Below are 11,000 nucleotides of genomic sequence, written 5' to 3' on the forward strand. Positions count from 1 at the left end.
GAGACGTTCTCCGGTCAATAACCAACAGCGGGATCTGGATACCCATGTTGGCTCCCACATGCTTCTCGATGTTGTCATCGGATGAACCACGATGTCGAGGATTCGATCAAACCCTGTATACAATTCCCTTTGTCAATCGGTACGTTACTTGCCCGAGACTCGATCGTCGTGTTGGGGAACGTAGCAGAAATTCAAAAATTTTCCTACGCAACACCAAGATCTATCTATGGAGAGACCAGCAACGAGTAGAAAGGAGAGGAGAGTTTGCATCTACATACCCTTGTAGATCGCTAAGCGGAAGCGTTCAAGTGAACAGGGTTGATGGAGTCGTACTCGTCGTGATTCAGATCACCGATGATCAAGTGCCGAACGGACGGCACCTCCGCGTTCAACACACGTACAGCCCGGTGACGTCTCCCACGCCTTGATCCAGCAAGGGGAGAGGGAGAGGTTGAGGAAGACTCCATCCAACAGCAGCACAACGGCGTGGTGGTGGTGGAGGAGCGTGGCAATCCCGCAGGGCTTCGCCAAACACCATGGGAGAGGAGGAGGAGGGAGAGGGGCAGGGCTGCACCAACGAGAGATCAAATCGCATGTTATGGGCAGCCCCTAGGCCTCATATATATAGGGGAAAGGGAGGGCTGCGCCCCCTTTAGGGTTTCCCACCCCCAAGGGGTGCGGCCAGCCCTAGATGGCAAAGGGGGCAGCGGCCAGGAGGGGGAGAGAGGGGAGGCGCCCACTAGGTGGGCCTTAAGGCCCATCTGGACTAGGGTTTGCCCCCTCCCACTCTCCCTTGCGCCTTGGCACCTTGTGGGGGGCGCACCAGCCCACCTAAGGGCTGGTCCCCTCCCACACATGGCCCACGCAGCCTTCTGGGGCAGGTGGCCCCACTTGGTGGACCCCCGGGACCCTCCCGGTGGTCCCGGTACAATACCGATATCGCCCGAAACCTTTCCGGTGACCAAAACAGGACTTCCCATATATAAATCTTTACCTCCGGACCATTCCGGAACTCCTCGTGACGTCCGGGATCTCATCCGGGACTCCGAACAACATTCGGTAACCACATACAAGCTTCCTTTATAACCCTAGCGTCATCGAACCTTAAGTGTGTAGACCCTACGGGTTCGGGAGACATGCAGACATGACCGAGACGTTCTCCGGTCAATAACCAACAGCGGGATCTGGATACCCATGATGGCTCCCACATGTTCCACGATGATCTCATCGGATGAACCACGATGTCAAGGACTTAATCAATCCCGTATTCAATTCCCTTTGTCTATCGGTATGTTACTTGCCCGAGATTCGGTCGTCGGTATCCAATACCTTGTTCAATCTCGTTACCGGCAAGTCACTTTACTCGTTCCGTAACACATCATCCCGTGATCAACTCCTTGGTCACATTGCGCATATGATGATGTCCTACCGAGTGGGCCCAGAGATACCTCTCCGTTTACACGGAGTGACAAATCCCAGTCTCGATCCGCATAAAACAATAGATACTTTCGGAGATACCTGTAGTGTACCTTTATAGTCACCCAGTTACGTTGTGACGTTTGATACACCCAAGGCACTCCTACGGTATCCAGGAGTTACACGATCTCATGGTCAAAGGAAGAGATACTTGACATTGGCAAAGCTCTAGCAAACGAACTACACGATCTTTGTGCTAAGCTTAGGATTGGGTCTTGTCCATCACATCATTCTCCTAATGATGTGATCCCGTTATCAACGACATCCAATGTCCATAGCCAGGAAACCATGACTATCTGTTGATCACAACGAGCTAGTCAACTAGAGGCTCACTAGGGACATATTGTGGTCTATGTATTCACACGTGTATTACGATTTTCGGATAATACAGTTATAGCATGAATAAAAGACAATTATCATGAACAAGGAAATGTAATAATAACTTATTTATTATTGCCTCTAGGGCATATTTCCAACAGTCTCCCACTTGCACTAGAGTCAATAATCTAGTTCACATCGCCATGTGATTAACACTCACAGGTCACATCGCCATGTGACTAATACCCAAGAGTTTATTAGAGTCATAAGTCTAGTTCACATCACTATGTGATTAACACTCAATGAGTTTTATGTTTGATCATGTTGCTTGTGAGAGAGGTTTTAGTCAACGGGTCTGAACCTTTCAGATCCGTGTGTGCTTTACAAATCTCTATGTCATCTCCTAGATGCAGCTACCACGCTCTATTTGGAGCTATTCCAAACAACTGTTCTACTTGGAGCTATTCTAAATTGTTGCTCCATCATACGTATCCGGTATCTCTACTCAGAGCTATCCGGATAGGTGTTAAGCTTGCATCGACGTAACCCTTTACGACGAACTCTTTTACCACCTCCATAATCGAGAAAATTCCTTAGTCCACTAGTTACTAAGGATAACTTTGACCGCTGTCCTGTGAGCCATTCTTGGATCACTCTTGTACCCCTTGACTGTCTCATGGCAAGGCACACTTCAGGTGCGGTACACAGCATAGCATACTGAAGCGCCTACGTCTTAAGCATAGGGGACGACCTTCGTCCTTTCTCTCTATTCTGCCGTGGTCGAGCTTTAAGTCTTAACTTCGTACCTTACAACTCAGGCAAGAACTCCTTCTTTGACTGGTCCATCTTGAACACTTTCAAGATCATGTCAAGGTATGTGCTCATTTGAAAGTACCATTAAGCGTTTTGATCTATCCTTATAGATCTTGATGCTCAATGTTCAAGTAGCTTAATCCAGGTTTTCCATTGAAAAACACTTTCAAAATAACCCTATATGCTTTCTACATCATCTCTGATCATCAATATGTCAACAACATATACTCATCAGAAATTCTATAGTGCTCCCACTCACTTCTTTGGAAATACAAGTTTCTCATAAACTTTGTACAAACCCAAAATCTTTGATCATCATCAAAGCATACTTTCCAACTCCGAGATGCTCACTCCAGTCCTTAGAAGGATCGCTGGAGCTAGCATACCTTTTAGCATCCTTAGGATCGACAAAAACTTTCTGATTGTATTACATACAACCTTTCCTCACGAAAACTGGTAAGGAAACTCGTCTTGACATCCATCTGCCAGATTTCATAAATGCAGCTAATGCTAACATGATTCCGACGGACTTAAGCATCGCTACGGATGAGAAAATCTCATCGTAGTCAACTCCTTGAACTTGTCGGAAAACACTTCGCCACAAGTCGAGCTTCATAGATGGTGACATTACCATCCACGTCCGTCTTCTTCTTAAAAAGATCCATTTATCAAATGGCTTGCCGATCATTGGGCAAATCCACCAAAGTCCATGCTTTGTTCTGATACATGGATCCTATCTCGGATTTCATGGTTTCTAACCATTTGTCGGAATTTGGGCCCACAATCGCTTCTCCATAGCTCGTAGGTTCATTGTTGTGTAGCAACATGACCTTCAAGACAGGATTACCGTACCACTCTGAAGTAGTACGGGTCCTTGTCGTCCTACGAGGTTTAGTAGTGACTTGATCCGAAGTCTCATGATCAATATCATAAGCTTCCACTTCAATTGGTGTAGGTGCCACAGGAACAACTTCCTGTGCCCTGCTACACACTGGTTGAAGTGATGGTTCAATAACCTCATCAAGTCTCCACCATCCTCCCACTCAATTCTTTCGAGAGAAACCTTTCCTCGAGAAAGGACCCGATTCTAGAAACAATTCATATTGCTTCCGGATCTGAATTAGGAGGTATACCCAACTGTTTTGGTTTTCCTATGAAGATGCATTTTATCCGCTTTGGGTTCGAGCTTATCAACCTGAAACTTTTTCATATAAGCGTCGCAGCCCCAAACTTTTAAGAAACGACAACTTAGGTTTCTCTAAACCATAATTCATACGGTGTCATCTCATCGGAATTACGTGGTGCCCTATTTAAAGTGAATGTGGTTGTCTCTAATGCCTAACCCATGAACAATAGTGGTAATTCGATAAGAGACATCATGGTACGCACCATATCCAATAGGGTGCAACTATGATGTTCGGACACACCATCACACTATGGTGTTCCAGGCGGTATTAATTGTGAAACAATTTCCACAATGTCTTAATTGTGTGCCAAAACTCGTAACTCAGATATTCATCTCTATGATCATATCATAGACATTTTATCCTCTTGTCACAATGATCTTCTACTTCACTCTGAAATTACTTGAACCATTCAATAATTCAGACTTGTGTTTCATCAAGTAAATATTCTCAACATCTACTCGAATCATCTATGAAGTAAGAACATAACGATATTCACTGCATGCCTCAGCACTCATTGGACTGCACACATCAAAATGTGTTACTTCCAACAAGTTGCTATCTTGTTCCATCTTACTGAAACCGAGGCTTTTTAGTCATCTTGCCCATGTGGTATGATTTGCATATCTCAAGTGATTCAAAATCAAGTGAGTCCGAACGGTCCATTTGCATGGAGCTTCTTCATGCATATATACCAATAGACATGGTTCGCATGTCTCAAACTTTTCAAAAATGAGTGAGTCCAAAGATCCATCAACATGGAGCTTCTTCATGCGTTTTATACCATTATGACTTACATGGCAGTGCCACAAGTAAGTGGTACTATCATTACTATCTTATATCTTTTGGCATGAAAATGTGTATCACTACGATCAAGATTCAATAAACCATTCAGGTTTAATACTAATCTTGATGGTAGAGGGAGCGTGCGATGTTTGATCACATCAAACTTGGAAACACTTCCAACACATATCGTCAGCTCTCCTTTAGCTAGTCTCCGTTTATTCCGTAGCCTTTTATTTCGAGTTACTAACACTTAGCAACCGAACCGGTATCCAATACCCTGGTGCTACTAGGAGTACTAGTAAAGTACACATTAACATAATGTATATCCAATATACTTCTATCGACCTTGCCAGCCTTCTCATCTACCAAGTATCTAGGGTAATCTTGCTCCAGTGGTTGTTCCCCTTATGACAGAAGCACTTAGTCTCGGGTTTGGGTTCAACCTCGGGTTTCTTCATTGGTGCAGCAGCTGATTTGCCGTTTCATGAAGTATCCCTTCTTTCCTTTGCCCTTCTTGAAACTAGTGGTTTCATCAACCATCAACAATTGATGCTCCTTCTTGATTTCTACTTTTGCCATGTCAAACAACGCGAATATTTCAAAGATCATCATATCTATCCCTGATATGTTATAGTTCATCACGAAGCTCTAGCAGCTTGGTGGTAATGACTTCGGAGAAACTATCACTATTTCATCTGGAAGATCAACTCCCACTTGATTCAAGTGATTGTTGCACTCAGACAATCTGAGCACAAGCTCAACGATTGAGCTTTTCTCCCTTAGTTTGCAGGCTAAGAAAATTGTCGGAGGTCTTATACCTCTTGACGTGGGCACGAGCCTGAAATCCCAATTTCAGCCCTCAAAACATCTCATATGTTTCGCGATGTTTCAAAAACATCTTTGGTGCCTCAATTCTAAACTGTTTAACTGAACTATCACGTAGTTATCAAAATGTGTATGTTCGATGTTCGAAACATCCACAAACGACGTTTGGGGTTCAGCACACTGAGCAGTGCATTAAGGACATAAGCTTTCTACTGTTCGCATAATTGCTACTATCAACTTTCAACTATATTTTCTCTAGGAACATATCTAAACAGTAGAACTATAGCGCGAGCTACGACATAATTTGCAAAAAGGTCTTTTGACTATGTTCAGGATAATTAAGTTCATCTTATGAACTCCCACTCAGATAGACATCCCTCTGGTCATCTAAGTGATCACATGATCCGAGTCAACTAGCCCGTGTCCGATCATCACGTGAGACGGACTAGTTAACGTCGGTGAACATCTTCATGTTGATCGTATCTACTATACGACTCATGCTCGACCTTTCGGTCTCCGTGTTCCGAGGCCATGTCTGCACATGCTAGGCTCGTCAAGTTAACCCTAAGTGTTTTCGCTGTGTAAAACTGTCTTACACCCGTTGTATGTGAACGTAAGAATCCATCACACCCGATCATCACGTGGTGCTTAGAAGCGACGAACCTTGTAGCAACGGTGCACAGTTAGGGGAGAACACTTCTTGAAATTGTTGTAAGGGATCATCTTATTTACTACCGTTGTTCTAAGCAAACAAGATGCATAAACATGATAAACATCACATGCAATCAAATAGTGACATGATATGGCCAATATCATTTTGCTCCTTTTGATCTTCATCTTCGGGGCTCCATGATCATCATCGTCACCGGCATGACACCATGATCTCCATCATCATGATCTCCATCATCGTGTCTTCATGAAGTTGTCACGCCAACGACTACTTCTACTTCTATGGCTAACGCGTTTAGCAATAAAGTAAAGTAAGTTACATGGCGTTCTTCAATGACACGCAGGTCATACAAAAAATAAAGACAACTCCTATGGCTCCTGCCGGTTGTCATACTCATCGACATGCAAGTCGTGAATCCTATTACAAGAACATGATCAATCTCATACATCACATATATCATTCATCACATCCTTTTGGCCATATCACATCACATAGCATACCCTGCAAAAACAAGTTAGACGTCCTCTAATTGTTGTTTGCATGTTTTACGTGGCTGCTATGGGTTTCTAGCAAGAACGTTTCTTACCTACGCAAGACCACAACGTGATATGCCAATTGCTATTTACCCTTCATAAGGACCCTTTTCATCGAATCCGTTCCGACTAAAGTGGGAGAGACTGGCACCCGCTAGCCACCTTATGCACCAAGTGCATGTCAATCCGTGGAACCTGTCTCACGTAAGAGTACGTGTAAGGTCGGTCCGGGCCGCTTCATCCCACAATGCCGTCGAAACAAGATTGGACTAGTAACGGTAAGCATATTGAACAACATCAACGCCCACAACTACTTTGTGTTCTACTCGTGCAAAGAATCTACGCAATAGACCTAGCTCATGATGCCACTGTTGGGGAACGTAGCAGAAATTCAAAAATTTTCCTACGCAACACCAAGATCTATCTATGGAGAGACCAGCAACGAGTAGAAAGGAGAGGAGAGTTTGCATCTACATACCCTTGTAGATCGCTAAGCGGAAGCGTTCAAGTGAACGGGGTTGATGGAGTCGTACTCGTCGTGATTCAGATCACCGATGATCAAGTGCCGAACGGACGGCACCTCCGCGTTCAACACACGTACAACCCGGTGACGTCTCCCACGCCTTGATCCAGCAAGGGGAGAGGGAGAGGTTGAGGAAGACTCCATCCAACAGCAGCACAACGGCGTGGTGGTGGTGGAGGAGCGTGGCAATCCCGCAGGGCTTCGCCAAACACCATGGGAGAGGAGGAGGAGGGAGAGGGGCAGGGCTGCACCAACGAGAGATCAAATCGCATGTTATGGGCAGCCCCTAGGCCTCATATATATAGGGGAAAGGGAGGGCTGCGCCCCCTTTAGGGTTTCCCACCCCCAAGGGGTGCGGCCAGCCCTAGATGGCAAAGGGGGCGGCGGCCAGGAGGGGGAGAGAGGGGAGGCGCCCACTAGGTGGGCCTTAAGGCCCATCTGGACTAGGGTTTGCCCCCTCCCACTCTCCCTTGCGCCTTGGCACCTTGTGGGGGGCGCACCAGCCCACCTAAGGGCTGGTCCCCTCCCACACATGGCCCACACAGCCTTCTGGGGCAGGTGGCCCCACTTGGTGGACCCCCGGGACCCTCCCGGTGGTCCCGGTACAATACCGATATCGCCCGAAACCTTTCCGGTGACCAAAACAGGACTTCCCATATATAAATCTTTACCTCCGGACCATTCCGGAACTCCTCGTGACGTCCGGGATCTCATCCGGGACTCCGAACAACATTCGGTAACCACATACAAGCTTCCTTTATAACCCTAGCATCATCGAACCTTAAGTGTGTAGACCCTACGGGTTCGGGAGACATGCAGACATGACCGAGACGTTCTCCGGTCAATAACCAACAGCGGGATCTGGATACCCATGATGGCTCCCACATGTTCCATGATGATCTCATCGGATGAACCACGATGTCAAGGACTTAATCAATCCCGTATTCAATTCCCTTTGTCTATCGGTATGTTACTTGCCCGAGATTCGACCGTCAGTATCCAATACCTTGTTCAATCTCGTTACCGGCAAGTCACTTTACTCGTTCCGTAACACATCATCCCGTGATCAACTCCTTGGTCACATTGCGCATATGATGATGTCCTACCGAGTGGGCCCAGAGATACCTCTCCGTTTACACGGAGTGACAAATCCCAGTCTCGATCCGCATAAAACAATAGATACTTTCGGAGATACCTGTAGTGTACCTTTATAGTCACCCAGTTACGTTGTGACGTTTGATACACCCAAGGCACTCCTACGGTATCCAGGAGTTACACGATCTCATGGTCAAAGGAAGAGATACTTGACATTGGCAAAGCTCTAGCAAACGAACTACACGATCTTTGTGCTAAGCTTAGGATTGGGTCTTGTCCATCACATCATTCTCCTAATGATGTGATCCCGTTATCAACGACATCCAATGTCCATAGCCAGGAAACCATGACTATCTGTTGATCACAACGAGCTAGTCAACTAGAGGCTCACTAGGGACATATTGTGGTCTATGTATTCACACGTGTATTACGATTTCCGGATAATACAGTTATAGCATGAATAAAAGACAATTATCATGAACAAGGAAATGTAATAATAACTTATTTATTATTGCCTCTAGGGCATATTTCCAACACGTCGGTATCCCAATACCTTGTTCAGTCTCGTTACCGGCAAGTCACTTTACTCGTACCGTAATGCATGATCTCGTGGCCAACACTTTGGTCACCTTGAGCTCATTATGATGATGCATTACCGAGTGGGCCCAAAGATATCTCTCCGTCATACGGAGTGACAAATCCCAGTCTCGATCCGTGTCAACCCAACAGCTACTTTTGGAGATACCTGTAATGCACCTTTATAGTCACCCAGTTACGTTGTGACGTTTGATACACCCAAGGCACTCCTACGGTATCCGGGAGTTACACGATCTCATGGTCTAAGGAAGAGATACTTGACATTGGCAAAGCTCTAGCAAACGAACTAAACGACCTTTGTGCTATGCTTAGGATTGGGTCTTGTCCATCACATCATTCTCCTAATGATGTGATCCCGTTATCAACGACATCCAATGTCCATAGCCAGGAAATCATGACTATCTGTTGATCACAACGAGCTAGTCAACTAGAGGCTCACTAGGGACATATTGAGGTCTATGTATTCACACGTGTATTACGATTTCCGGATAATACAGTTATAGCATGAATAAAAGACAATTATCATGAACAATGAAATATAATAATACTTTTATTATTGCCTCTAGGGCATATTTCCAACACGATATGCACAGGTGAGATCCGTAGAATGACCTGGCTATAGGTTCAGAACTTCAAGGCGACCATTGTAATACATCAGATGAGGCACACAATCCATCGGGATTTTCTGTTGAAAAACATATTAATAACTTCGTAGTTAGCAATGATGTACTAGTTTTAGAAGTATGCAAAAGATGCACGGATGTCGTAATAGTAAAAGATCATACCAGGGTATCTCCATAGAAGTTATCGTGGTTCAACACGTGCACTAGTGGCAGGTATTCACCATAATTTGGAGGAGTTCGATAATAGGTATTGTAATTCTCAAAAAAAAGTACAATAAGCAATCAGATGATTTTTCTCCTTATAAGTTAATTCGGAGCCATTAGTGTAGTGGGTTTTGTCTACCATCTTCTACACATTCTTTGAAGATTCAAAATAAGCTGTCAATGGAAATAAGCTATCAACTATTTTGAAATAAACAATATAAATTAGTTAATAACTATGTTTGAGAAACTCATATTGCGGTAGAATCGGAAGCGCATCAACAAGGACCCAAATGTCCATATTGTTTTGCTCGATGTCAGGATCACCAAGATCCATGCTGACAATCATACCCTCATAAAAACCATACATTTTGCAAAGTGCTTCCCAATTTTGGCAACCAAAATGGGTTACGCTCTGAGAATTGTACAGATTTACTTCAAAATCGATATCATGATGGGTCCTTAGGTGTATTTTGTTTGTTTGAAAATTTTCATGGTCTTCAAAACCCATCCTCTCCAAGACATAGCGTCTTGCATGGCATGGGATAAGCTAGTCGAATTGTAAAAGATGAAAATTAGACGTTGAAATAGTTGAAGTCATGCTTAATTACGAAAAAGAAAACACTTGTCGTTGTTGCGTACCGTTTCAACATCGAAGGTCTCCTCAAGCTTAATGCTGAAGCGCCAATCTTCATCCAGCTGAACGAACCTGTCGCACATACCTCGATCACCGTGGCACCAACTGCACTCCCCCGGGAGACTGTCGTCGTCCGAGTACGACATTTCCTATGTTCATAATTCAAAGATTAAACTTGTACATATTCTAGCACAAGTCATGCCAGAATTCACGGAAAAATCCGGCATGACCTTTGCTAAAAAAGGACATATCGAGCGCCTGAAATTTGCCGGAACGGAAATTAATCAACACTCCGGCAGAACATAGGCCACTCGGAGGTGTAACCAAAACATGAAATAATTTCTTAAACTAAAAAATAACACCAAATATGGCATGTTCAACTAGTTCTATTAATTCAACTAGTTCTTACTAAATATAAACTTAGTATAAAAAGAAAAAAAGTAGTTCTTTCTAAAAATGAAGTAGTTCAACTAGTTATTAATTTACTTACTATACTAGTTCAACTAAAACTAAACTAGTTCTATTAATTCAGCTAGTTCTTACTAAATATAAACTTACTATAAATAGAAAGAAACTAGCACATCTATTACTACTAATTAACATCTAACTACTACATCTACTACTAATTAACATGTACTACTGCTAATTATACAACTAGTTTACCATCACTACTAGTAATTAATATCCACTACTTCTAAAAATCATTATCTATGAACCCT

The sequence above is a fragment of the Triticum aestivum genome, chromosome 4A, assembly GCF_018294505.1.
Source record: "Triticum aestivum cultivar Chinese Spring chromosome 4A, IWGSC CS RefSeq v2.1, whole genome shotgun sequence".
NCBI lineage: Eukaryota > Viridiplantae > Streptophyta > Magnoliopsida > Poales > Poaceae > Triticum > Triticum aestivum.